The following is a 26,593-nucleotide window of genomic DNA, read 5'->3' on the forward strand; positions in this document are numbered from 1 at the left end:
AAGACAAATTGGATGTCTGAGAAAAGGCCAGAACGGAGATCTGTGAAACCTCTTTATATAGTCCAGTGGCTTAAAGAATTTATGTATGGTTAGTTTTAAAATTAAGATTGCCAGCTTGGCAGTTAGTCTCCAGTGGGCAGTTGTTTATCACAACATTACCTAAAATTTTGTCGACAGACCATCACAGTTGCTTTTCTCTATTTAAGAAATTCATGCCTGGAGCATCTGATGTGAAGTGTATTGGAAAAGATATGTGCAGTGCATCTGTCTGTAGTAAGACAGTTACTAGTCTGTGCTGTCAATCTAATAACTTTCAGAAGCCATAAAAAAAATAAAAAAGAAACCCAAACAGGTAGTTCCATTGAAACACTGATGTTTGTGAGATGCTCACATGCTACATTTACAGGAACCCCAGTGCTTAAGCAATTAGGCAGGTACAGCCACCATTTTATAAGGGCAGAGACTCACAAAAAGCGCAATAAATGTTGAATCATTTGTTTTATTTACACAATTCTATTTATTCACTACAGCATCTGAGAAACTGAAAAATACTGTTTTCCTATTTGTGTAGCAAGTGATGAGCATATTTCCATCTTAAGGAGAAAGAGAAGAACCCAGCAGGTCCCCTACAGAACTCTTTTCAAACTCACTGAAGAACTCCTTCCAACCCTGGTGTGTTTTGGGTTCTGCCCTGGGAGAGTTCATGAATTGTCCAGAATCACTTATACACAGCCTTGGAGGAAGCCAGAAAGCAAGCCAGTTCCAATGCATCTTCCTTCAGTGCCATTTCCCTGGGCTCTCACACAGTGGTATTGACCAAAACCTTATGGGTGAGATGCAAGCAAACTCAAGCTGCCAGGATGGAAGCCACTTCGGATGTCACGCCAGTGGTTTCATTTGCACCACTGCAATACCAAAGGTATTGCTCCTCTTACAGGCAGCAAATGAGATGGGCCTCAGGTTCAAGCCACGTGGCAAATATACATAAACTGAAAAGCATTATTTCTATCTGTATTCAAGTTATATAATTTTGAACAAAGAAAAACTCTTTGTCCTGACATGCTGGCTGTGCTGAGAATTAGCTGTGTAAATAGCACCATCTAGGGATCAGGATGGTTTTTAAGTCATCTTTCTGAATTGTGCATTGTAAGAATGGCTTCAATGTCAGCTATAAAATGGATACACATTGTGTCACACCTTTTTGTATTTACACACGTACACATAAACTGAAGGAAATATTATATGTGTCGTCCTTGGCAGCGCAAAGCCTAAATGAAGAGTGCATTTGTATTTAAAAACACAAAGCTTGTAGATATATGCTATAAGGTAGGTATGATTCTCCTCCAGCTGTTGTCGGACTAGTTCAGCTTGTCTACTTATGTCCATGAATATATCAAAATTAAGGCAGAAACCTACCATGTGCAGATAAAACTAGCCACTGGAACTTACCATATTTACCCTGTATGAATTTATATGCTAAATTGAGAAGGACTCACAAACTGCAGGTATTTTTTCTGTGAAGCAGCTGCCCTGCAGATGCACCTGGCTGTTGTGGAGCTATTTGCTCCACAATATTGCTCCTGGTAAATATTAGAGTTTGACTGTATTAGTAAAATGATCCTCATGCAATTTGCATTGATGAATTTTTTACTATACTTATGTAAACAACATTAATCTTCTATATTCTTATTATGGATGCATCTGAAACTTGCTGCAGCTAATATTGCTATTTGTTTGAGTGCTTTTTGAGGGGAGAGAAATGACAGTTACTACACTTGAATTTGATGCCTTTGGTTATTTTCTTTGAAGCTCCTGCTCTTGAAGAAATAATGCTGGGTCAATTTTCCATAAAATTCTAGCTGGCCATGACAGCCTTCTGTTTCAATCACCGGAGGAACCATGGCTGAGCTAGGAAGCCAAGTGAAATTTTTCATTTTGCTTTTTCCGTGCTTTCCTGTCAATGACTTATGATGTAAAAAAATCTACTGTAAAATGTGAACAATCATTTTTATGGGTTTACATTTCTATTAAGACACCAGTTTACCACTTGATTACTAATGTGTGATGTACTATAATTTGTATATCTATATTTTTGCATAACCCATAGGAATCAGTGGCACAGTAAAAAATACCAGCTCTTTGCAAATAACAGGAACTTTTCTTGCATGACTTGATCACAGAGTATTGATATTAATATTTTATATTTACCATGTGTTAGATGCTGACTATTCAAGAAACATGTTCTCATCCAAACAATACTCTAAGTACAGTGCCAGAACTGTGATGGGTTCACTCATTGTATTTTCCCTATGTTGCAGAGTCATGGAGCTGGAAGAAAACTTGTCCACTGTTTTGTCAATTGCCCATGTTTGAATATCATCTACCTGATTCTGGGAGATTAGGAACAGTGAAGCTGAGGTGTCTGCTTGAATGCAAAGACTCCATTTCTAAAGCAGCCCCTTTTAGCAGATCTGAAATCACCCGCAGTTAGCCCTGTCTCTTTGGTGAGGAAATGCACAAGAAATGGATAAAATAGTTTGTGCAGACAGTGAAAACACAATATTTCTGCACGCAACCCTTGAATTTCCATTGTGTCTGATGCAGGAATAACCTGAGATACAAATAAGACAAGCCTACCATGTTCCAAGTGCTCTAGCATGGTAAAACACAATAATCCCTTCCAATGCATAATAATTGAGAACAAGCTTATGACAGGCATAGCAATTGACAGAATAGGGATGCCCATTCTCCTACGCTCAATCAGCTTTCGAGAGGAAGAAATATCATGAAGTACCTTTGAAACCATTGAAAATGTATTTAATAGGATAACCTAAATTATTGTGCAGTCATTATTTTAAGCAATACCATTGAAAATTCAAACCTAACAGAAATAAACATAGCTAGTTAGGCTTTGTCCTGCTGAAAACCCAGGGCAGGAATACAAATCACGCAGCAAATGTAAGAATAGATGCTCAGAGTCGGACTACAGATTTATCTAACCTTGTATTCTACTTTCAGTGGTTAATCACAATTTTTTACTTATTCTTTCCTTAAGTAGAGCTATAGAATATTTATTTACCTGATACAGTCCTGGAATCAGTGGCTAAAGGATTTCCAGAAGCTGTATCTGGACCCTCAGGCTTCTTGTTACTGACAGAAACTCTTCCCCTGAACCTGTCAGTTTCTTTTCTAAATCCATTTCCAGCCTCCACAATAGCCTGTGGCAACATTCTGCAATTATTATTATGAGATGTGCAAAAAAATCACCTCTTTCTTGCTTGTTTCAAACACGTCCGTATTATTGCATCAGTGACATCTTTACAGTCTCTGTACTGTAGGCAGTGGCAGATCACCTCCCCACTCACCTCCTCAGCAGCAGCGACATTGCAGATCTCTGCCCTAACTTCATCCCCTCACTCCTTCAGCTGCCACAGTCTGTATAACATCTACTGAAACATACTGTGTTCCATGTTTCTGATGAGGCCTTTGCAATATTCTGAGTTCTAACTCCACTGTACCCTATTCTCTCTTCACTATTCATGTTATTAATGAACCAAGCATTGCATTTCCTTCATTTGAGTATACAGTTTCTCAATCTCAACATCACACCACTCCTGATAGCTGAGAGAAGAGACATTACCCCCAGACTGACCCACTCAGCAGCACTGAAAAAGCTTTAGGGGCACAAATTCATTCCAGAAAGGGGAACTGATGAAATCTGTTCCTTGTCTTTCTCCAAAAGAGAAAAGGGGAGCTTTCTGGGGTGCCATGCCACGCTGCTACAGAATGGTGTGATTCCAGAGGAGTTGTACTGCACTCATACAGGTTACCATCAGTACTCAGAATTCTATACACTTACAAAAATATCTAAGGAAGGTAATTTTTTCCAGCAATTCTCCAATTACTGTTTTACCCTTGAGTAAAGAGGCTGGTGACCCCAGGAGGCAACACTGCAATCAAACTCATAAAAGGTTAGGCTGTATTTGTTTCCTCAGATTAGGCAGCGCTTGTTAGTGCTTGTTGGACAAGACTCGATACAAGGGTCAGAGACAAGCTCATTCTTAGCAAACAGGTGAACATTAACTCACCTGAAGGCAGTAACCAACCAGTCGGATGGTGGGCAGTGAGAACAGTCAAGCTGCTGATCTCTGCAAAACTGAAGCAGAAGAGTTTCCTTTTACTGGAATGACTGTGTCCTTGGGAATCCTGGAACTCAGCAGCAGGAAGGTATATTGAAGAGTCGTTTAGTACAGGACCAGGACTTGCTTACCATCTAGGAAAAGGACGAAACCTAATATTAAGAAACAACTTTGCTTCTGCATTTAACATGAGTCAGTAACAACTCTCTCAAAATTAATATGTAGTCTCTTTAACAAATTGTTTGAAGGGCCTCTACAGTTAAAGGAAGCTTTTAAGAGCAGTTTAGAAATGGAGTCTTTGCATTCAAGCAGACACCTCAGCTTCACTGTTCCTAATTATTTTTAAGTGTTCAAATTATTTTCTTTAAATTATATCTGCATCATCAAGAAAAGGGTAAGCCTGCTCTTTTTGTATGGCTCTGCTGGCTGAACAGTACTTGTGAAATAACATTTAAAGCAGTGCCAATTTTAAAACTTGAATCCATGCATTAGCTAGATGTTCTTGGCTGAATATGTCTTAATGTAGTCATTTATAGGCTGCAGAAAATAGATAATTGAGAAATGAAAATGAAAGATTGCTGTACATTCTTTGTGTAAGTAAGCAAAATAGGAAAGGTGGCTGTACAGACCCTTTTCAAAACCTCGTACGAAGAGCAGGGAGGGGCTGCAGAAGAGCCTTCTGCAGTTAATGTTTTTTATTGGTTAGGGTTTGCAAATAATTCCTGCTCTATATGTACCAGTGTGGCTTTAACTGGGAAATGTAGTGGGGAAGAAGTACAGGAGGCAAGAGTGAGGATGAGTGTTGGGTTTGTTCAGCAGGGTTACTGGGGGAAAAGATATAAGCGGTTGTAAGAGGTTGGACCAAGGTGCGCCTCACTCTGTGGTTTCTTTCTGGATCTGGAAGTGGTATTTCTGTGTTTTATAATCCACTTTATGTTGTTTTTCTGTTTATATGTTAGTTATGACTCCCTGTAAGCTTTATGGCATCTGCAGTGTCCTGGAGAAGGGAATTCCTTACTTGACAGTAGGGAGAGGAAATGTGGAAGGTTTGTTTGGTTTTAAGTTTGCCTTTGCTAATTTAATCTTATTACTTAAAGGTACTGAAAGGTGATGTGATACTTGAACATGTGTGTGAAGTTAGGATTGTTTTTTGCCATGTATATGACTTCACATTTCCTTTTATGAAATCTAGTTTCTGATTTTTTTTTCTTACTTTTCTTCAGTCTTGGAAGGTCGTTTTGCAACATTTGGCCTTTATCTTGAATATCACAGATAGCTTTGAAGCTTTATCATTATCCACTCATTTTTCCAAATCATTCGAGTACGCTGAACAGTATACATAGCTAAGGCTGACAGCACACTGTACCCTGAAGAGAACCAGCAAGTGAAAAGAGATTGACAGCAAATTTCTGATGTCACCAAGGAGGACTGGATGAATGCAAGGCAGGATAGCAAAATTAGGTGGAGTCAGGGTACCTGTGATAAGGGGCCTTGTGGGAGCCAGAAACTCTGATGTTTGGATAGAGGTAGCCTAGGGAATGGCTCAAGAGAGATCCCATGACTCTGCTCCTCTCCTCCAAACACCAACACATGCCAAGCAGGTCCCTCATCTCAAGTAGACTGGTTCCCAAACAAGAGGCTGCAATCTTAATGAAGTCATGGATGTGTTGAGGTGGTGGTGGTGATGATGTCAAAAGTCCTGGTATTAGCATGTTACACTATTAAGTTTGTTTTCAAGGTAACAAATGTATAATTTCTTTTGCTTGGAGGATTTCCATTACCCCTAGATAGGAGACAGGACCATTGGGATAGTATCTCTTCAGAGGTGAGAGCTGCCTGTGCTGGAGGTGGGCACCAGCTGGGTGAGCTGTAGTGCTTCTCCCTCATTCAGCTGCTCCTGGCTTGGTCCTCACGGCCCCGCCTGTCCAGAAGGGCTCATAGCAGTGTGTACAGCAAATAGGAGAACTGAGAAGTTAGCAGGGAGAAAGGCTCAGGAATGGCAAATCTCTGAACAATCTGTATTCATTTGCTACGTGTGGACATGATAGTAAAGACAAGGACAGTGAGATTTATTACCAGAAGTAACAGGAACTTCAGAAGCACAATCCAAAATTGTTTCTAATATACTTCCAGATTAGATATGATCAGAACTGGAATGCAACTTGAACGAATATGTCATTTTGTGAATAAGAAAAAAATGTTGGAATTAAAGTGCTGCTGATGGGATGAACTGTTACTATGCACAACTAGACTTTTGAAGCAGATTCTTTGGATGTTAGGTTTTGTGTACTTACTACAGTCTTCATCTTTAAACGCTAGTGACAGAAGAATATATGTTCATATGCAGCAGATCTTTTTCTTGAATTCCCTTTTACACCTCTGGACTGACTAAGTCAAAATGTGTTTTCCTGTAAACTTCAAATGCAGGACACTATTGTATCACAAATTTTGTTCATTGATTAAGTATTAGTATGTGTGTTTGGCAATTTTGTTTTAAATCGAGTTGCCTGAAACGCACAGCTAAAAATACATCCCTTCTCAGGGTTATTGACAAAGTATGTTACAGTAATAAGAATCTCTGTTCCTAAATTTAGCAATAGAGGCTTGTTACTAATTTCAGAGATCAGTGTTATCTGCAGTTGGCTATTCATAGATCGATAGGATCATAGAATGGCTTGGGTTGGAAGAGACCTTCTTGTAATTTATTGACACTAATACACATTAATAAGATACCCACGCACCTTCTCTTTTGCCTGGTCCTGAACACCTCTAGGAATGATGCATCTACTGCTTCTCTGGGCAGCCTGTGCCAGTGACTCCTTACTTTCTGAGTAAAGAATTTTCTTCTAACATCTAACCTAAATCTCCCCTCTTTTAGTTTAAAACCATTCCCCCTTGTCCTATCACTATCAGGCTGTGTAGAAAGTGAGTCTCTCTCCTGTTTAGAAGCTCTCTTTAAATACTGAAAGACACTGGTTCTAAATCAGGTGGTTGGTGAACCAGCTTAATGTGGTTGTCCTTCCTGGGTCTTGACAGTTACCCACGCCCGCTCCTTTTTCCAGCCCCAGAGCCTTGTATCTGGTTCATAGGGGCACACTGAGTGCAAGAGGTAGACAATTCCTTCTGCTTCAAGAGCAGACAAGGATCTAGTCTCCCTTGTCTCATGTGTTACTGTGATCTGTCCCCCAGGGTTGGAAGCTAGCTTAGCTTCTTCCTTTTGCAGGGACTCAGGCCACATCAGTACACAATAATACTCATCTCAGTATGAAAAAGTAACTTGTGATGCTGCCATAGGACCAGTACAGGAAGAAAAGGCTTTCCAAGGCACCCATGAGGTTCTCACTACCAAGAGCCATGCCAAAGCCCCTCCCTGAGTCAGTGATGAGAAAGGAGTCTGTTTATTAAGAATAGCTTTGTGGTTAAGCTAGAAGGATCCCAACTTGATTGTGCTGTGTTCATTAATTTTCTTGTTTCCAATGGGAAATAACTCAATTTTTAAAGCAAAACAAGATCAGAAAGTGATTGAGTGATGAAAACTTCTGACAGGGAGAAGTATTCTCCAATGTGTGCAGCAGTTGGGTGGTTCACTGGTGGAGCCACTCCTTAGCTGTGACCAGGCAGCCTGCGTCTCTTCTTCCTTGCGCTTCTCTCATCTGCTTGTGAAAACTGCAGAAACTGGCAAAGCTATTTTCAGAAAAGTGTTTGGTGTAGCTATTACTGCCAGTGCTTGCCAGTAGTTGGGAAGCAGGGATTGCCATCAGCAGCTGAACCACAAGTGTTTGGGCCCTGAGCTGTGTGTAATCTGTCATTCTGGTCGTTATGTTATGGTACTAAGATAAGCTACTCAGAAAGAGCTGGGGGGTGGGAATGCATATCTACAGTGGATATTTTCACCTGAAATTTTATTTTTCCTCAGTTTTAACTTGTAGTTTGGAGTTGTCTGACTGCCATCCTAATTGTAAATTTCTTTTCCACCTTCTGAATCAGGACAGTGCCAAATGTTCCTTTGATTTCCTGAAAAGCTTCTCATTCCTTCCTCAGTCTGTAACTGGGAACGTCTCCTAGAATACTGTGGCAGGACAGGTGGAGGAAACAGGCTGCTGCTGAGGAAGCCACAGGACCACTGCAAGGGACTAATCACCAGGAATCAGCTGAGCATGACATTGCCATCCATTCTCCACCAGCTGCACAGTTGCATAAGGATCTGAAAGTCTCAGTAGCTGTAGTGATTATAAGGTAATGAACCTTGTGCAGGGATCTCAGAACAGTATTTTTCACCTTGTTAAGTGTTTTCATTTATGTTCATGCTGATTATTAGTGTCTGCAAGTGGTAGACATAGGTCAGAGCAGTGTTTTTCAGTAGCTGACTGAGCATCTCTGATGTTTAAGGTTTGATTTTTAAAGAGAAAGATACAAGACTTTGCAACAGTGAGCAAATGTAACTGCCTCTCTGCTTTTACCTGACTGAATCAAGGCAAGGAGGAGATCAGTTCAAACAGAATTTGTTCATAAATCCTTTGTATTGATATCTGATGGAATAGCACGGATACGTTGATGGTCATTTGTGGGAAAGCTTTGTGGCTTCATCTTCTTTTGTTCTGGAGAGCTACTGAGTGCATTATTGGAAATGTGACCATTTGAAGGGCTCCCTTGAGAAACATCATTTTTGTGAGAGACCAAAGAAAGCAACAGTCAGATAATCCTATTCAGTGTATTTCAGAGAACACAAACAATGCATTTCAAGATAGCACAGCAGGATTCGTGTTGTATTATTTATTCATTAGTTAGGATTTAGAAATGATGAGGGGCTGTGCCCTGGCACCAGTCCATTTCCATCATTCATGGGATCTGGATTTACATTCTTCTGTCAGTCTGGATAAAACTGCCATAACTCAGATGCACGGATTTCAGTCTTGATGTACAGCAGCATCTTGCCCTCCTGCAGCTCTCTATTGAAAAGGATGGCTGGAAGCAGAAAACTTCAAGTTGCATCAATTACTTTTGAAGGCAGAGTGGTGTGTAACTTCCCCTTGGGAATCCACAGGGAAAAGAGATGAAGTGCAATAGTGTTAGGGCTTACTCCCCTTTGATTTTTCAGGTGGATTTTTTGTTGTTTTTATTTTCTTGGCAGCTGTTTACAGACTGCATTGCTGTATGGTTCTGTAGCTAGGACTCTGGTTAGGGATCTAAGTATGTAAGAGGCATTAATAGTGCTCAGACAAGGAGTAATTTAGATGCATATTTCACAAAAGAATCGGTGTGGGATTTCACCTGACCCAAGTTCCACCTATCCTATTGCAGATATGGACGATACTGCACTGCAGAAGTAGGGCTGTTTCAGAGCAGGTGTAGCTCTTGCAGTACTGTTAATTTTTCAAAAGTCAGAGCTAATAAAAACTATGGGATATTGAAAGTCATTTTACTTGTGGGTGTCCCACACATAACTGACTGACAGAGTTTTCAGTGAAAAATTGTCTTGCAAAAAATGTGGTTATAAACTGTTGCTTGTACATAATATCTAGAACATCCAGTATGGATATTGTTTTTGGAGAGATGGGTTTAGACTTGGAGTTCTGTCTCAAAAAATACAACAAAGGTAACAACCTGAGGAATATCCTTCTTATCTGCCAGTAGCAGAGAGTTCTCTGTATGCAGACCTATGTAAGTTGGGCTTCCCATATGAGGAGAGCTTTGATAAGCAACTCTACTGGCCAATTTTATTCCTATGTTCAAATTATTATTTTTCACCTGTGCTCTCTACCTAAGGAGTTACCTAAAGGGGACTGTTGTGTTTGTTTTTCCATGAGGCTGATGTTAAGCTGGTGGGTACGGCATGAATAACGGACCTGAATCGTGTTGGTGACCAGGCTGCGAACTGCAGACTCCTAAGTACTCTTCAGTGACTGCAGATCTGTGTTCTGCCTTCCTAAGAAGTGTGAGACATGCTGAAGAGTGATACTGTGGATACAGTTTTTGTCCTACCACAGAACGATGGGGTGCTCAGGAGAGGCACTGAAGCTCATCACAAACTGAAAATTTCAATTACAGTACCCTTTTATAGATGTATGATGCAGTTATTCTCAAACTTCTTGTTATCCTATGGGATTTTCAAACACTAAATTCAAAAGATCTATGCATATTATTTTTAAATGCAGAGTTGGAATACGCAAGCATCCTAAGCTGTCATTTCAACTCCAGCTATTGAAGTTTGAACTCAGGTTACTTGATGCTTATGATCTTCTATCAAATTACTTTAATGTTCTTTTTATCCCCTCCCTTCTTTCTTCTCTCTCTCCTTCTATCAGTGCAGCAGAAGGCTGTTAACACATTATCATTAAAAATGGTGAGCAATTGCACTGTAATAAAGCAGTTCAATGTGAAATACTGTACAGTAAAGTGCTTCTTATCCATTCTTTCTATGGAGAAGTTTGCACTTCGAAATAATAAAGGCAAAAAATAGCAGTGATGCTAAACTGTCTCAGTTTTTAACTATGCCTAGGTGTCAGTAAGTTTTGTTTGGTAGAACTGTTAGTTCTGTCACATTTGGGAGTAATTTGTTCTAAATTTCAGAGCCTGTTTTCAGTTTGATGCACAATTAAATTAAATTCCTGATAATCTTGAAGAGATCTTGATACCCTTGGGGACTGATACCCTTAGAACAGATAAGGGCATCCTTCATTCTTAGCATAAGAAAACAGTCAAATTGCAGTCTTTTTGTTTTCCATGGCTTCAAGCAGCACTTCTGTACTGAATAATTTCACATAGAGATGTCTGTGTGGAATGTGGATGTCAGAATATCTTTTCCCACTCCTTTAGAGATTTCTTAGTGAAACTTGGAATAGGAGAGTTGGTGTTTGTTTGGTTTTTTTTAATACTTTTAGGGCAGAATCTCAACTGTGAGAAATCCCTTCCATGCCCTTTCCCAATGATCAGTGATATGAGGTTACAAATCCCTGATGCTAACAGACAGTGTGTCAAATTGTTTCAACGTGTGCTCACATAGTACGGAGCTGTTATGCTCTCCAGTAATGAGTCGCTACTGGAAGCAGCATCCACGATGGTAGGGAAATTAGTCCTTTTCAGTGTGGGAGGAGGGATGGAGCACTCTTTTTCCTCCCCTGTTGCATCACAGAACAAGTTCTCTTCACTGGATGTCATGTGCAAATTACCTGTTGTGGGGGGTGGCAGACAGAATCTTCACAATCTTCTGCCAGGAAACTTTCCTAGAAGTTACTTCTGTTCTTCCTGCTACTCTTACTTCTGTGTCAGCAGCTGCTCAAACCGGGAAGCTGGTCAGGAACCCATCTGTGCATTCACTCTTGGAGGTGCAGTACTAGCTAGCTCAGTAGCCCCTCTTCTTGATTTGCCTTACTGTGGGGTTTCCTGGCACTTGGAAACCCACGAGTCTTTTCTGTTCACTTCCTTTGCATCTATTGAGCTAGGGAATACTAAGTGTCGGTGCAGGACTTTCTGGCCCATCTGTCTGGAGTATTTATCCAGCATAAATTTGGGGGGGATTTTACCCTCTACTTAACCTGACAAAGCAAGAATCCAAATGTGGTGTCTTATGACATATATCTGTGACACTCCTGGTTTTCAACCAAGTTTCTGTGGTTTTCTGACATGAAACAGGAAAATTTTAAGCTGTCGGTGTTGTTCTGCTCAGCCAAAATCAGTGTTTAAAGTTAAATGACAACCTGTTGATGAGAAATTTGAAATTTAAATTTAACAGTGAACCATATTGTTTTGCACTTAAGCATATGCCTTTTGCTATTTTGAGTGGTCTGCACTCTACTGACAGATTGCCTATAGATCCCAACTAATAAGTACTTCACACTGAGCATGGCCTTTGTAACCGTAATGCATCACACTGCTATCTTTGGTACAAAGCACATCACTCAGAGCACTTTGAATATTGCACCTGACCTTCTTGAAAGCAAGGGTTAAACCAAGATATTCTGTGAGATGAAGAAACTTGTTTCCAAGAAAAGCTACTGAATTAATTCTACAGAGAGATTATCGAGTGGGAAACTGTTGATGAAGTTAGATGCTGGTGGGTATGTTTAATACACTTTTTCTTGGAGGTGGAATTCCTCTAATAGTTCCCCTCACACCCACAGTTGACTGAGCGTTTTTTTTTTTTTTGTCAGCTCAGTGCTTGGGGAGGAGGTGGGAGAAGATGGGTGTGCTCCCCTGCTGTGCACTCTTTCCCCCTTTATATGACAGAGCTGTCACCACGTAGTTGCTGTGAATTGTGCTGAGTGACAGTGTAACATATCAGGCAAGGCATAGCTTCTCTAGATTGTTGTTCTTTGCTGATCCTCCTACCATTTCACTGCTGTATTTATTTGTTGAGAATGTCATGAAACTGTTCCACGTCACTTTCTCCTGTGCCCATGGATTCATCTACTAAAGCCCATCAATTCTATTCCTGCATGGTCCCTATCTCACAGAACATAGCCCTTTGCAGGTGAAAGGATACTGTAAACCTCATTGCTATTTTTGTCTGTGGTAAGAGCAGTTTACTGTGAGATACAGTGAGAAGTTGAACAGAAGATGAAGAGACTTGGTGACATCTCTAACCTCTCCCATGACATTCTGTATACCGTGTGTCTGCTGGAGTAGAGGATCAAGAAAGTGCCAAGATGTCATCTAGAAAAGAGAGAGCAGGTATCAGATGGAATTTCAAGCTCAGGATATATGACAGTACCTTTCCCATCCACATATCTTCATGTGTTTGACCACACAGAAAATAATGCAAAATAAAGCGCAGTATTTTGCAAAGTGTGTGCTTTCATTGGGAAGCTTGGTGTCTGGACGCATTCTGCAGTAGTTTTGCTTTATGTCTAAATATATATGCAAGTATTAATTGTTCATCTGAGGACTAAGGCAGCCAGGCTGGTTTTCTGATACACCTTATAAGAGGGGAAAAATATGCCAAAAAGTGAAGCCGAACTGCCGTGAACTATTTTTTTCCCAGGATAGCAGAGTGAAAGAACTCCCTGTTTCATGAGGGGAATAAGCCAGTTGGAAATGAAGACCACTGTTTTGGAATATATCACTAAACCCACTAACAATCTATGAAGCTATGAACTGAAATAATGGGACAGTGTGTATCAGTGTTTGCGAAACTCAGTTTCACTGTCTCTTATTTTCTTAGTATCAGTAAAATTAAAGACTGGGAGTGGAGTGTGTATGGAGATTCAAGAAGGGTACACTGCAGGATCATTTTAGAAAATTCTTCTTTCCTGTTACAATCCATAGGTGGGGGAAAGTGAAATCAAATTTAATTGCATTGCCTTTTCAAAGATAATTAATCCACCTGCTTTCCCATGGGAACACCCAGCCTGTCTTAGCCAGGCTGTGACTAGCAGTGTGAGGCTGTTACAGCAATTCATATGCTTTCAGGAACCGATCCCAGGGCAGACCCCGTCCCACTCTGTAACTATACCTCCAACAACAGCTTAGGGAGGGTAGCGTTAGGTACTCTTCCAAGAATCACTCATGCTCCTGAGAAGGATTACAACACTAACAAATAGCATACCAGAAAGGTATTGTTTCAGTATTGCTTGTGACTTTAGATTCAACTAAGTTGGATTTGCATTATTTCGGGACCTCATGTATAATGCCAGTGGTTATCTCTGTGCAGACTCTTGTGGGAGGTGCTTTTAGTTGTGTTCTTTTCTCTTCGCATTGTGAGCAATGTAGCTGAAAAGAGACTCTTGACAGGAAGAGCCATGCAGTTCTGCTCTTAACCCGTTCTTGACTGCGTAAATGCTAATGATACCAACCTCTCACACATCACTTTTCATCAGTTCTTCAAACTCTTAACCAAGAAGATAAATCTGCCATCATTGTACAGAGACATGGCACTGAGGCCCCAGTGGCCTACTGAATATGTAGTGGTACCAGACAGGCTGGGTACAGAGCTCTGTTCTCTCTAGTGCCCTGGGTGATTTACAATCAATGTAGGTTTCTAAGATTGGTCACAAGTGCCTAAGGATGATAACCCTTTTGACTATGTGAAGAATTCATTTTAAGAGTAGCTTATGAATGAACATAACTCTTTGAGGCTCAGAGTTACTCCATCTGCTCACAGGAGAGATCCGTTCATTGTCAGAATGTGGGATTTTGGCAGACTTCCCATCTAAGGAAAGAAGCTGATAGTGGGGTGAAGCACACTTGTGAGTGTTCAGTCCCAGGGAAACAGCTGTAGCAAAGGTGTGAATTTGTGCATTACATTCTTTGACTTTCCTGCTTGATTCATCCAAAACTGAGTTTTCTTGGGATTATCTTCTGTGTGGTTTGCCTAGATGCTTTGGGCTACCAGATACCTCTGCTGGAATACACTTTGCACAGGACCATATTTCCAAAGAAACCACACCAATTAATCTTTGCCACAAAGGCCATTCTCATGGTTTATATGTTAGCACTACCTAACTTGCATTTTGACAGGAGCACTTGACAGATCATTTCTACCAAGGCCCTAAAAGCGCTGTTTTCAGCATTAAAAGCAATGAGGAGTAAGCTGGTGCTTTTCCCATCTAGAAAAGCAAATCTATTTCAAATTTCACTCTGCTTACAGTGATGGGTGAGATAGACAGCTCGGGGAGGATTCAGTACAGGTTCTTTTATGCTAACCTGTCAGACTGTATCCTCAGGACTCTGCTTATAAATTGTCCAGAGAATTATGGGTGAGATTATGTAAGGCACTTCAAAAGGGATCACATGGATCTGTCAGCCAGCAGGGACAAGGACAATTGGATGATACGAAGCCATTTTTGTGTTATCCTAATAATGAGCTTATTCCATGGGCTCTGCTTTCTTTAGACCACCATGAGGATCTGTTTTATTCATGACTGCCATAACCATTGTGATTTGTCTTATCTGTGAGTATAACCCTAATACATTTGTGGTTTGGAGTGCGATCTTTAAAAACAGACTTAGGTCTGCCTTCCCCCATGCCCATGCCAAAGGTATGCCAACATTTTATAAAGGAGCTGGACTAGCCACAGGCATCTGACCTTAGTATTGAAGAAGGCCCAATGTTGACTACCTTGGAGACTGCAAAATGAGGAGATGGAATGGATGCCACTATTGTGAGATGAGATCTTTCTTCTTCATCTGTTTGTTTGCTTGTTTAAACTTTTGCAGCAGAGTATTTATTTCTGATGGAAACTGTATGATTTCCTGCTCTGGGGGCATCATGAGTTGCACACTCAGCTCTTCTAGGTCTTGGACTCTTTCTTAACTTTAATATGGTAAATTTTCCTCACTGTCCTCTGTGTGAAACACCTGAAGCACCAGAGTAACATTTCTGAAATGCAAAATGTGCCCAGCATCTGCTGGGTTCACTGGGAGTCCTTGCTGGGTATTGTTTTTACTTTTTCTGCAATATCTAATTCAATCCATCTCTAATAAACTATTATTCTGTTCTAAGCAGTCTTGTGTTTCCTCAGCCATGTATCTTTATCTCAAATATTTCATTTCCATAAATGTCTCTGATGTTCCTTTGACTGTTACATATTAATCATGCCATGTATTAACACTACAAATGCTGTGCAGTCCTCTCTGCTCCAGGTCTTCAGTAGCCAGCGTAAGCATCTGAAAATGTTACGAAGGTGATTTTCCAGAAGGTTTCAAAAAATATATTTTTTTAGTTGAGATTCAAAATCTTGAATGAATAATGCCTGACATGACAGCTCTGATAACTGCATTAACTCTGTGTGGCCTCAGGTTATTCTTTCTCTGGACCTTTCATTTTGTACCACATTACCTCTGCTGTAAGTACTCTGCCCTTTGGAGCTGTTGACAGCCACAGTTTTTGCTGGTAGCTCTCAGAGCTGTGTTTAAGCATCAGTCCTCTCAAAGGTCCAGTGCTAATGCTCTCTGTAACAATTCCAGAGCCCTTCCCCTAAATGGCTGTGGCAGAGCTACTGTTATTATAAGCACTTATAGCAAAACTAGAGGTATGACTCTCTGCCTGCTTGAGGCAAGAACTGTTCTCACTGGGCTCAGGAAAAGGCACTTTAAAACCAGCAGAAATACTATGAGTGTTGATGCCAACTGTATAGTTTCCATCTGGCAATCTTTGCCTTCTGCTTTGAAAAGAGTTGTCTGCTTTTCACTCTGTGGTTTTAGTATTGTACAGAGCCATGCTGCCAGCTCAACCTTTTCCAGCTTATTTCTAGCTTCAGAGAGCTGGGGAACAAAGCTCCCCAAGAGTTTGCCTGTCTGTTTTATATGACAGAAGTTCAGCTGTGAGTCAAAGTACAAACATTAACTTCAGTCCTTGCTATGGAAAAGACTGTAACACCGACAATTACTGCATCACATTGGATGACAGCAGTAATTTCTTACTGCAAGTAATTTGGTGCAACTGTAGGCTTTTTATTAGACTTATATTGTTCTGACCAGAGAATATTTTTTGTAATTCTTGTACAATGAATTTCCTACAGTTAACTGTTTTATTAAATAAAAATTGTTTGGCATTCTCTTCCTGTTCATCCAGGGACTCCACTTTCAGCATATTCTAGAGTGAGGATTTTATAAAGAAGCAAATCCCTGCACTCTAATTGTGTATATGGGTAGATTGTTGGCTTTTCCAGTAATTGAAATGGAGGTTTGAGCCCAAACCACAGTTGTTCACCTTTCCATGAGCTGCCCTGTTGCTAAAGCATGCCTTGGCTGCCCAAAGGGCCCATTCTGTATCTCAGTAGGTTTTCTCAGAGTGGGCTCAGGAGAAAAGAGCAGCAATAGATAAAGCAATAGGGAAGGCCAGCTGCCGCAAAAACTGAACTGTGCAGATAGCTCAGCCTCCTAGGAACTGAACAGGCACCAGCAGGGCAGCGTGCTGGAAAATTCAAGTTTGACAAAGCGAACTGAGCAATTTTTCTGCTGAGGTTGTTTTCTTGGCACTCAGAAGAAATGGCTGGTCATTTCTGGATTATGATTTACCAAGACCAGAGAAGTAAACTGATAAGCAGATACCTTCAGTACCAGAAGTGTAGCACGAGATAGTCTGGGATTGAATTGAGAGATATAGACCTGTTGGAGCTCATCCAGAGGAGGGCCACAAAAATGATCCCAGGGATGGAACACCTCTCCTATGAGGACAGGCTGAGAGAGCTGGGGCTGTGCAGCCTGGAGAAGAGAAGGCTGCGAGGTGACCTGAGAGCGGCCTGTCAGTATCTAAAGGGGAGATACAGGAAAGAAGGGGACAGACTCTTTAGCAGGGTATATGGTCATAGAACAAGGGAAAACAGTTTCAAGCTTAAAGAGGGAAGATTTAGGTTGGATCTAAGGAAAAAGTCTTTTACAGTGAGGGTGGTGAGGCACTGGGACAGGTTGCCCAGAGATGTGGTGGATACCCCATCCCTGGAGACTTTCAAGGCCAGGCTGGATCAGGCCCTGGGCAACATGATCCAGCTGTGGTGTCCCTGTGCGTTGCAGGGGAGCTTGACTAGACAACCTTTAAAAGTCCCTTCCAACTCTAAGGATTCCACAATTCTTTAATTCTATTCCACGAATTCGCTGGAGACTAGAATGACATGAGCAGGCCTGAAACCTAGAGTAGCAGAGATCTCACATGGCAATAGAAACACAGGGAAAAATGGAACATGTAATTTCCCCCTTTTCAAATACTTGTGATTGGCATGTCCCAACATCCTCTAGCATGTGCATGCCGTGTGTGCAGTTTGTCCTGTCCTGTTACCTTTGTGTCATGGAAAGAAGCATCAGTACCAGAGCTCTCTAAACTTTGCGCTATTCTGAACAACTGATGTGTTGCTGACTTTAAAGGTATTTTGTAAAGGGCTAATTGGATTTAGGAATGGGAGTAATTTCTCAATCTAATTGAGAAAATAGGATCTGTCAGAGAAGAGTAAAGGAAATTTGCTTGTTTAAACACTAAGAGCAAACCTAATGGAAATGCTCACACACACACACAACAAAAAAAAAACCAGAATAAATTATTTTTAGTGTCTGTTGCCTATAGAAACATTTAGAGGTATTGGAAGAAAAGACAATTTTTGGTGATAAATATGTTTACATAGTTAGATAACATAGATTTGAAATCACTGGGTGTCACTGAGGACAGGTGAGGCATGTTGTTTAGGAATGGTATTAGATGGCTGAACTTCTGATGGAGCACAGGAAGAAGCATGCAATGCCTGTTCAACTCCATTTTCTCTCATTACCTGCCACACACAACTTTCCTTTGGAAATGGCTTTCTTTTTGCAAATGGCTTTAATATTCTGACCCCTAAAGAGAGAGGAAATAGTGTGAAAGCTGAACGGAGGGATCATCTAAAAAGATGGCAGATCTGTAAAGCTGAAATATCTGGGGACAGCAATTAATAGATTCCCCCTCATTATCTGATAGGAAAGAGTCATCAAGTACACAATTAATCTGGCAGCCAAATTCCTGAAAGTCCTGGCTGTTTCATGAAGCATGAGTATGAAAGGCTGTACTCAGTTCAGGAGAAAGAAGAGCTAAGCTTGTTTAGAGCAGAAAGGCTCCAAGAGAAGAGATTCTGACAAGCAGCTTTGCTTTGAAGTCGGTGGAAGAGGTGGGTGAGGGGGACTGGAAACTGGCCTCTGTGGTGCGGGAGCACACTGGGGAAGGCAGTGATGAGTTAAAGCCCAAGGCTCATTAGGGGCAAAGGATGGCCCTGACCGCCTGGAAGGCTACTTGTTCCCTGTGCCTTGTAGGTTCACTTTGTCATTACTCTGTGATCTGACTTCTAAGAGCATGAAACACCAAGCAGGAAGATTCAAGTTATGCATGCAAAATGCAAGCATGCCACAAGCTATCTGCATGCAGAAAATGTGTGCTCTGAAAAGCTAGTCTGTACTTGTACGAGCAGATGCGGGGTTTTGTCTGAACCATGAGGATCAAGCAAGTGAGCTGCACGCAGGTAGTTTGGAATGAAAGAGAGCAGGAGCCAGATGCCAGATGCCTCATACCTAAGGTCTTTGCTGGACAACTCTTTAGTTTGTACCTGTATTGACATTGTAGGCCACAAAGGGCAACCTTGTTTTTCTAGCTTATGTCGGTATATTAGTCTGTGTGATACTGTGTTTTATTTCCTTGTCAATGCTGAAGATCAAACCCCATCTCTGAACTGTTTCCCTTCCTGGGAGCTGGGTGCGTGTTCTGAGAGCTGCTCTGTAAGTGGTGCAGCTCTCAGGGGTTGGAGGGATGCAGGCAGCCACAGACAGTGGTTCTGGAGCTGGAGCCCTGCACCAGTGAGGTGATGAAGGATTACTGCAACAAGCCTTGTGCTGAGTTCATGCACTCGCTTCTAAATATACGGGAGCCCCAGGAAAGCAAAGATCTTCTTAGTCCAACACAGATGCTCTGTGCTAGGTAATCCTCCTGTACCAAAACAAAACAAAACCAAAGCAAGCCTTCATATAGCTTGGCGGTGGTGGCTTAATACTTACTGGATCCCCTCCCCTCATGACTTGCTTTCGTTCATCCATTACTCTATTAAGGTGCCGTTTCTTTTTTTTCTCTGAAGTTTGCAGCAGCAATATTTTTTCCTTTTCAGCTCCTCCATCACAGAGTGCATACATGCAAAGGCAAATTAATAGCAGAGAACTATGAAACTCTCACCTGTATAATTGTGTGTGGCTGTTTGAGTTGCACTGTGAGGAATACTTTGGGAACAAAAAAATGTTCCTGCTGAGTCTGAGACTGTTCCTGTTGGTATGTTCAGCAGCTGAAGTGTCAGATGAACTGTTGATACTGCCTGAATCAACATCATCCTTTATTTTCCCCTATCATCTGTAAATGATAAATTGCAATCACAGTCAACTCTGAATGTGCAAAAAAAAAAAGGGGGGGGGAACCAGTCAGGGGAGTGGCATGTGTTTTTTTCTTTTTTTCTGTCTAATAACCACAGTTACCAAGTTGGACAGCTCTCAAATATGTCCCAAATCTTTGAACTGTAGAAATCCTTAAGATTAGATGAAAATGCTGATAAGAAAAAGGTTTCTGAGATTCTGTGATTTTATTTAAGCTTGAACAGCTGTAAGGATTCCACAGAAGATGCAGAACGAATATGGATTTCCAATTATTCTGAGGTTTTTATTGACAAACTGAGTTTGTCAATAAACACCTGTATTTCAGCACTTGGCCAGGCAAAGTAGAGAAGATATTGACCACTGTGCCATGGGCAGCTGCTACAGCTTTGTGCCAGATCCTTCAGAACCTGGAGGTGGCCCAAACAACAAGCACTGGTGGCTATGGCTCTCCTTCAGGCTCCTGCTAAAGGAGGTAGAACAGACACACATGGGGAGAAGAAAGCCCTCTCCATCAGAAAACTGGGAACTGACTGCAGGCAATAGAAATAAATATGGAAATAGGCATTGCTGTCTGCTTGTTATCTAAAGTTCAGGACAATGACAACACTTCTCTGTAGTTTGCCCTGGAAAAAAGAATAACTTCATACATTCCATCTGTAGCTTAAATTTTTTTTTTTTTTTTTAGATCTGTGAAACTTCTCTTGCTCCATTCTGGCAAGCATTTGCCCACATGTTTCTACTTAATGCAGGCTTATTTGTTGACGTGTTCTGGGCATGTTGGATGTTTAAGGCTGAAGTGTGTGTACAGATGGATTGAATTCTGGATAGGATAACGACATTTGTAAACTTCTTTGATAAATTTCATAGGTTAGTGTAGTATATCTTATTTTAACTGTATCGTTCTGTTTGTATATTTACTATGTAACTTATTTCGTGAAGAATAAAAAGGTAAGGAAATGCAAGAAAGTATTTGAACAATTTTCATAATTTAACAAACTATAAACTATTTATAAATTGAAAATGCAGCTAGAATTACTTTTTCCCCTGATTAAATAAACTTTTAATTAACTTAATTAATTAAATGCTTATCCCAAACAATTGATCTTGGGAAGGAAGACAATCCATCAGTTTTATCTTAAAAAAAAAAATCAAATAAATGAATGGCGGAGTGACTTCAAGCCCATTTTTTATTTATAGAATCTATTCTCAGTCCTATCTAATGAGTTTGTTTCCCTGTTTATCTGCCAAGCTCAGGCCCACTCCGACAGGGACACATTCCCATGGCAGGGCTTGTGGTGAGTCTGCCTTACAGGAACCACAGCGGGGTGGCTTGGGCTCCTTAATTCCATCTCCTACAAAGCGTGCCCCTGTGCTGCATGGTTTATTTCCTTGGGTGTTAAAGTTAAGTACTGATTAAAAAAAAATAGGCTCGGCTTGTCAAAACATTAACCTAACGAGGAGTTTCCTGAGTAGGGGGTCCTTGGCTGGCTCACCTTGCACTGACCCTCACAGCAACTTAGGCACTCCATCACGTTATTCTGAAACTCCCGGTGCTTTCTGATTACTCTTTTCTTTTACCTCCAGGTCTTTTTGAAGTGCATTACACTATCTTTCTGATATTGGTGTCATTTTTTAAATGCAAAAACAACAGAGCTGATGCCAGTTATCAGAAAGAACCAGGTACAGAAATCTGAAGGATTGCCAGCCCTGATTTTAACTTGCATCCAGAAGTCTTTGGAAAAGATTTGGATGCTGGGCTCTAAGAAGCGTTTAAAAATGAAAATGTCTAAAAAAAGGAGCTATAAGTAGTTGTTTACACTGTATGAGAGGACATACTGTCTCCAAACCACTGGAGAATTGGATGTCTTCAAATTAGAAGTGAGTGATGCAGGACAGTGTGCCCCTGATGGGCAGAAATTTTCTGGTACAGGGTTTGGGAGTAACGCTGTGGCAAACAAGTGCCTGTCCAACAGCCAGGAAAGCATGAAGGAAGGTGTGTCCAAGCTATACATGTCCCTCTGGCACCTCCATATCTCTTCCTACAGAGATCTTTTTGCAAAACTACAGACCCAGCTGACAACTGCGTGTTTACAAAGAGCTGAACACCCGATCTATAATAATGATCGTCCTCTTTCTTTCTTTTTTATGAATGAGTGATTTTACAGAATGGAATTTGATATTAGGATGTGTTCTTCTAATTGACCTTTTCAGCTGTCTCAGCATTAAGATTGCATCATCTGGCAGTGAGCTGAAAAACATTATTAATATAGATCTCAGCAGAGAGGACAGCGTAGAGCATGCTAGTGACAAGCTGGACAGAGAACTTTGTGTGCATTGCTAAGTGGTTTTTACAGCTTTTTTAATAAGGAAACAAGCTGTGCTATCTACAGCCCACAGAAAGGGCCACAACAGTGCAGTAAGCCAAATGTTCACACTGAAAGCTCTAAAGAAATCTATCTTGAGCATGCAGTTTCTGGTTGGTTGCCAGTTTCTGTCTTCTGTGAGTCCACCTTGGTGCACTTTGATGCTAACTTTGTACAGTACCTTGTGCTGCCCAGTGGGACAGTCCCAGTCCTCCCATCCCCAATCTGCATTCACAGCCACAAGGCCTCACCAGTGCCAGTGCTGCACTGACTGCATTGGAACCAGCTGGGCCTGCAGAGGTGACTCACTGCTGCTTTTGGCTGCCTGGTCAGCTTGTTGGCCTTGCTCCACATGGAATGTGGGTTGGAGGTTGGAGGACATCAGCCAAAAGGCATGGCTGTATCCTACAAGTTAGAGCTGGGTTCCAATCTTACTTGGCCTTCTGCCATCTCTAAAGAGGTACAGAGGGGAGTCCAGCTCATCCCTTTGCACTTCCCTTATTTCACTGCTTTGTGTAACCTACAGCATCTTTTAACCTGTTCAGCTTCTTCAAAGCATGTTTGCTTTTGTTTCATTCCAGAATAAAACTGCACAATACGCTACTGCTCTTAGCCAAGAGCAGAGAGCTCTGGTGATGCATCCTGCAGCACAGAGGTAAGCCCCTCAGTGCCCTGTTCTTCTCTATAGAAACCATGATATTTCCTACAGAAAATCATTCATTTTATCTTTAATCCTTCATTACACTCTTCGGAGTCTTTTTCACAGAATTTATTTTTGCAACCTTCCCTGCACAGAATTTACTGAGAGATGGTTATTTCATTCTGAGAGGAACACATAGATAAAATTCCATCCTTCAAGCTGCACCAGTTGCACCACTTTAGAGTCTGATGGTGCTTTCATTATAAACCTCTGGTTTCAAGATTTTAATAATGTCCTGAAAAAACTTGGCTCAGAAAGTCATTTTATAGAGATGTGTGTATGTGTTATCTTTTTATAATCAGTGGTGTATTTCCCAAGTTCTGTGTGATGCAAAAAAAATTATGAGCTTTTCGTGTACCTTATTTATTCCTGATGGCTCTAAGCTTTTAGAAATGTAAATGAAGATCCTAGTACTTAGGCATCTTGATGCAAATGCTAAAAAGCAGAATCTTATTTAACAAATCACCTTTCTGTCTTTAGTTCAGTACTTGCTTTCCAACTGCAATAGCACAGAGATCTCTGTACCCAAAGGTGCATCCACATTTATTACTTGTTTACATGTTGTCTTTCTTTTGACATGTCAAAAGAAGCTGTGAAGCTGTCTTTCAGCTTCAGTACTTGTTTACCATATAACCATTGACAGATTAAAAACTGATGGTAATCAAAGGATTAAATCATTGTAGAAGCAAATGCAACATAATGGCATATTGCTTTGTTCAAGCTGATGGCACGAATTTTAAGAAATCTGTGATTTAAATCTTGCAGCATGGACTGCTTAGATATTAAGATCTTGAAGCATATGCTTGAGGAAGCAAGCGTCAACCTACAGCCTTTCAAAATTGAAAACATTTTGGTCTTTAAGATGCATCCTACTGGGGAGTCTAGTATGGATATCTTAAGAAATGCCATGAGAGCCACGCAAAGGGACTTGCCTACTTTGAACTAGCTGTCCTGTCCTATGTATTAACGGGAAAAGCAATGCTGCTTTTTCGACTCTGGAGTATTACAGAGGTAATGTGGCAACACTTCTTTTCCCAGAGCTAGCACCCATATGGATATCACTTACTGCACCGACCTCTCCCTATTACGTGCCAGAAATGATTCTCAGTTTTGAAGAATTAACAGTGAATCTGAAAAGGAGGAAAATAAATGAAAGTTTGAGTAAGAGCAGTGAATAGTATTTACAATCAGTTTCTTATTCATGGTAATTCCTGCACATTAGTACATTATCTGCTAGGCAGCATTTCCAGATTGGACTTGATTAGTTTATATCTGTTCTTTTATACAATTTAGGCCAAACTCCTGTTGCTGGGAAAATATTTCTACCGATTTAGAATAATTTTGCAGCAGGTCCTTCCAGCTGTTCAGGTTTGAATATACACAGTGAGAATATGCAGTATAAGCTACATGCACATGTTAAGTTGTACTCTTGTCACACCAGTAAGAAAACTGAGCTGTGTATTCTAAACCTGAGAGCAGACACATATATTCAAAAGAACTCTGTGATGTAAATTTGATCTCATTATTTTGAACAGGAAAGATAAATCAAAGATTTCATTCAGGGTCTGATTTCAAAAAATGAAATGAAAGAAGCCAAAAACTGATAGAATTTCAGATTGCTAAGATGCATCCGCTCTTGGAGGAAGTCTTATGTGCTTATGTTCTCTCCAGGTCCTGGCACTGTTACACTGTGTAATTGCACTGCTAAATAGTATTTCCCATTCTTAGGAGGTTTAGTTTTTCAGCTCATTCACAGTGGATTTGATGGCAGAAAAAGGTCAATCATTCCTAGAAAACACAAGCTCAGTGTAGTTCTGTATGTCCCTGTTGAAAACTACCATTGAGGTACCAAGATGACCAGTAGCATTAATGGCATTCCAGAGCCAGGAAAAAGTCTTCCAAGTTTCTGCCATGAATAAAATTACAGAAAGACCTTTGGCACCCTATTTAATTGTGCTCTAAACATTGCTGAACACATTCAACTACACACTAAGTAAGTTGTTTTGAAGCTAAGATGTTTACATGCCATGTGTTCGCTGTAGAATTAATTTGGGGTCTTTTGTGGTTGTTGTTTCTGTCTATATACAAATTCTGCTTTTATATATACGCACAACACTGTTCAGTGATTTTGATATTTAAGTCCACCACAACAGATCAGACTGCAGGCATAAACTAGGCTGTGGTCTCTCCATTCATCATTTTTATAGGTAGGATATGGAGTGTTTGTTCCAGTGCTGGTTCTCTCGCCTCACTTTTCTGTGCAGCTCCATGTGCATCAGCTGAACTAACACAAGTATTCAGAGCCCAGTGGCAATGAGCTCCACACTGGAAACACACCTTGAAAACAAACAGACTAGATGGATAAATGGATAATCGATGTTGCAATATTTATGTATTGTATTGTATAAAGTCAATTTATTCAGAATGATGGGGGAGTTGTACTCCTGTACAAAAGGTATATCTTAGAATTTGTGAATTACACTGGTGAGTGATGGTAGGTTCTCTGAATGATGGACTTGCACTGAAGAGACTGCATGGAATTCTCCCTCTTGTTGGCTAGTTACATGGGTCCTTTCATCAGAAAAGAGAAACAAGGCAGTGTGGACTGTGTAAAGCATTGGAGGCCACTGGTATCAGGAGGCTGAGCTAGAAATGTAGTTAATAATTACCTTTTAAACTTTGATTTAGAACCTGCTCTGCATTTAGGGCTGTATTTGGAAAATTACCCATGTATCTCAAGGGACGAAGCTATATTATTTCAAATGTTTTCCAAGCCTTTATGGAACCTCCTTTTATGTTTTATTATAATTCACAAAATCTGATTGAGTGACAGCTTGGCTGTATGTATGTGCTGGCATTTAATACAGTTGTTTAGAGGCAAGGCTGGTGGGATCTTCTTCCCTGTTCCTACAGCTCTATAAGACTAAACTCAGAACTGCATGTAAAACCATGTTTAAATTTTGCAAATATATATTTGCTTCCTTGAGTTCAGTGGAGCTCAGATTTACAAATTAACGTGTCTGTGGGCTGGTACCAACTAAGCCTTACAAGGTACTGTATGTCTGAATTTTTTCTTGTAACCTTAATCAATGCTGTAAATACCACACCACTTTTTCTGTGCTTTTGAGATTAGATGTTTTTTAGCAGCAGATACATTTTTCCAAGGTAGCAAGGCTAGCACTAACCACACTGCTCTGACACCAATAAGTGACTTAGGGTTGGTTGGCGTTCTGGTGTTCAAGCACTGTTTTAATTTCTATACTAGGTTGAACATTAAATGCAATGATTGTTGAATCTTCTCTTTCCCTGATGCCTCCTGTGTTTGAGATGGCAATTAGAATTTAAAGTCTGGGGCTCCTGTGTGGAATGTCAGTGTGGTTTCATCAGACTGTTGTCAATAAAAAAAAGTAAGATTAAATGTGGGACTTGTGGTTTGGGGAGAGGTAGGTTTGGTGTGGTTTTATTTGCTTTTTTGACTCTACAAAGGCAAGGATGCACCTGGATCACCTGGATGCAGTGGCTGAACAACTGCAGCACAGACCAGCACACATCAGAGTGGAAATGGTACAAATTGGGATCTG

The 26,593-nt window shown here is 40.7% G+C and overlaps 1 long non-coding RNA gene across 5 annotated transcripts in view; it reads left to right on the forward strand.

Moving 5' to 3' along the window:
* The window catches only part of LOC110398660, a 118,221-nt gene extending 91,628 nt beyond the window's left edge, over positions 1 to 26,593 (forward strand). For 3 of the 5 annotated variants that reach the window (XR_002438530.1, XR_002438528.1, XR_002438527.1), the window contains 3 exons: positions 8,181 to 8,375; positions 22,894 to 22,967; positions 26,499 to 26,593. This is a non-coding gene — a long non-coding RNA (uncharacterized LOC110398660). Of the gene's footprint in view, positions 1 to 8,180; positions 8,376 to 9,946; positions 10,587 to 22,893; positions 22,968 to 26,498 lie in introns of those variants that run through there. The other 2 variants (XR_002438529.1, XR_002438531.1) reach the window with 2 other exon arrangements.

The sequence above is a fragment of the Numida meleagris genome, chromosome 4 (genome assembly GCF_002078875.1).
Source record: "Numida meleagris isolate 19003 breed g44 Domestic line chromosome 4, NumMel1.0, whole genome shotgun sequence".
Classification (NCBI taxonomy): domain Eukaryota; kingdom Metazoa; phylum Chordata; class Aves; order Galliformes; family Numididae; genus Numida; species Numida meleagris.